Source organism: Mytilus galloprovincialis, chromosome 6 (assembly GCF_965363235.1).
Source record: "Mytilus galloprovincialis chromosome 6, xbMytGall1.hap1.1, whole genome shotgun sequence".
NCBI classification, from domain to species: domain Eukaryota; kingdom Metazoa; phylum Mollusca; class Bivalvia; order Mytilida; family Mytilidae; genus Mytilus; species Mytilus galloprovincialis.
The window spans coordinates 82,959,190-82,962,270 of NC_134843.1; positions in this window are offsets into that span (position 1 = coordinate 82,959,190).

Genomic DNA, 3,081 nt, shown 5'->3' on the forward strand with positions numbered 1-3,081 from the left:
GAACGAATAGAAATATTGAATGACCGTAAGATTTAAGTTCAATCTTGACCATAAGTATTGCCAAATATCAATTTATAATCTATCATGTTTCTTGTTTTAACAAATATTTCGGACATTCTAAATTGTTCCTGGTGTAAACAAATATTTCGGACATCTATTATTTTCCTGGTACAAACAAATATTTCGGACTTTTTATGATTATTTTAGATCTTCGATCTATGAGTTTGACTGTCCCATTGGTATCTTTCGCTTCTCCTTGAAATTCATTTTAAATTTCGGAATCATTACTATTGTCTGACGTATTGCACAAATTAGATATTCCTGGTACACATGTACGTGTTTATTTTTAGCTCCACAAGGAAGCGGGAACCATGTGTACCATCTTCGTAGTGGAGGGGACTGGATCGAGGCTAGTGAAGATGCATCGGCACCCTTCTCCTTTTCAAAAAGTTTACTTAGTTAAATACTAGTAGAGACGAAAATAAAAACAAATGAGATAAAACTGGTCCGGAAATGAAGTGCTCCTCACATTTTTAATTATAATCTTGCGAGGGACATGTTAGAATTCTTCCGGTTCGTATCACATGCAGGCGGATTCAGGTGGAGGCCCAGGGGGCTGAAGTCCCCTCTTGTGCTTGGATAAATTGAGTGATATAGGGAGTCACTGTAGCATTACTGGATCGGGTCCCCTTTTAGGTAGTAAATGGTCCCCCACTAAAGTTTTTCATTTGAGGATCCGACACTGCATGTTATCAATTATGCCATCAGATTCACCACTTCTTCCCAATTAAGTTGTCACTTTTAAAAATTCGGACTTAAATTCAACTTTAGAGATGGATTTGCATGGGATGGCTTTATATAAACAGGACCCCTTGTGTTCGCTTATCGCTACACTACGGTGCGAAGATTTAGGCTGACCAGTTTATGCCTTATAGAGCTTCAGCATATGGTAAAATGATACATTTTCCGTTGTTTAGTTTGGGGTCCCTTTCTTCAAATTTTGTATCCGCATGTGAATTTTGACCCAGCCCTTCTCAAATATTTTTGGCATAAAATAGTTGACTGAATACACCAACATATACATGTATGTACTTTTGAATACAAAAATGATTGAAGTCCGGATCATTCAGTGAAATTTGAGAAAACCTAAACCCCGGAAAGATCTTGAAAGAACCAAAAGAGGGACAAAGATACCAAAGGGACAGTCATTCTAATTAAAATATTGATATCTGATTACGTTATACTCATATGTAGCATAACCTAATCAGAGATCAATATTTTAATTAGATTGAGGGACAGTCAAACTCATAATCGAAAATAAATTGACAACGCCATGGCTAAAAATGAAAAACTTGAGACAAACAGACAAACAATAGTACACATGACACAACATAGAAAACTAAAGAATAAGCAACACGGACCCCACCAAAAACTAGGGGTGATCCCAGGTGCTCCGGAAGGGTAAGCAGATTCTGCTTCACATGTGGCACCCCTTGTGTTGGTCATGTTATAACAAATCCGGTAAATAGTATATTTCTGTAGGTCACATTCATGAAAGGGAAATGGATTGTAGTTACGACGTAAGGAACATATCCATATCATTTGAGAAACGGTTATTCTATGAAGGTCAACCAACTCGTGATTGCGTCCGTAAAATTGACGAAGGGATGATTTCAACTTCACCATTTGGAACGCTTGGTTTAATAGCTTCCTAGTGAGCAGCAACCCTCTATCAAGAAAATCATAATGGGAAATGCAAGCACGGGAATATCGTATCAATTGGAAGATATATACCACGTATGGAGGTGCTGCTGGAATGATGCTCCTTAGAAATGGAAAGTTCACACTTGGAAAGCTGAAATCATCTCTTTTGTCGTAAAGTTTTGTTTTCAATCGACCCTCATTGTCAATTTCTAGATGTTAGTCAAGATATGAGGCAGATTTAACCGTATCTGTTGTATCCTTTATCTCTAGTTCGATGGGATATATGCGTTAAACATAGTCACCAAATTTTGAATTATTTAGTGAAAGAACGTCATCTATATAGCAGAAAGTAGTGAGAGTTAAAGGATATTGATAACTGATATCTTGCTTCCTAAGAAGTTCCTGTATGAATTCAGCCCTCATAATTATAACGAAACAAGTCGGCAAGATGAGGGCACAATTGGTTCCCATTGGAATGCCGACAGCCTGTTGTTAGATCTGAGACCATTTCACTCACGGGGGCGGGGGGGGGGGGGGGGTAACTTCCTATTATTGGGTATACGGGGATGTGCCAAAAATATGGGTCATAATGTTGCGAGATTTTATATAAAAATGACCCTCCTTTTTAATGACATCCTATATTAAAATTTGAGATTAAAATGCATTTACGTATGATAACTGTATATTGATTTGGGGTATATATATATATAACGATAAAATATATGTGCACCAAACGATGTCAATTCATATATAAAAACTTAAGGGTAGCTGGTGTATTTATGAATTATGAGTGATGATGAGTTAGTGCTTATATAAGCATGGGTCATATTTTAAATATTGTATATAAGTATAGGTCATTCTTTCTTAAATATTTATATAACTATAGGTACTGAATTTCAGTGAATGTTATATTAAAATGGGTACGTTTTTTGTGGCAAAAATGGCATACCCCTACCAAACAAATATCGAAGTTACAACACCCCAATTAAAAACTAAAAATAAATACTTTATTGTTTGAATTGTTTTGTGGTGATGTAACTGTTTACTCAATGAGTGGGTTATTTTTTGGGAGAAGCCTTTCCTAGCAGTACTTTTGTTGGTGCATGATGCAATTTGATGTCACGTGACACCATCGGGAATTTCATTCATTGTTTGTTGACCCTGTTCGACCTCTTTACAGGCTAAAATAGTACCTCATGTTTAACAAATCTGTCAAGCATCCAGATGATCTTTAATGTAAAACTTATTATATTATAACACAATTCAATCTTTTTTCTAACATTTGAAACTTATAGGTCGTGACAAGTCCATTTCAGGTATTCAATTACAAGCAAATTTTCCATGTTTTCTTCCGCATTACAATTTACCGCCAAATAT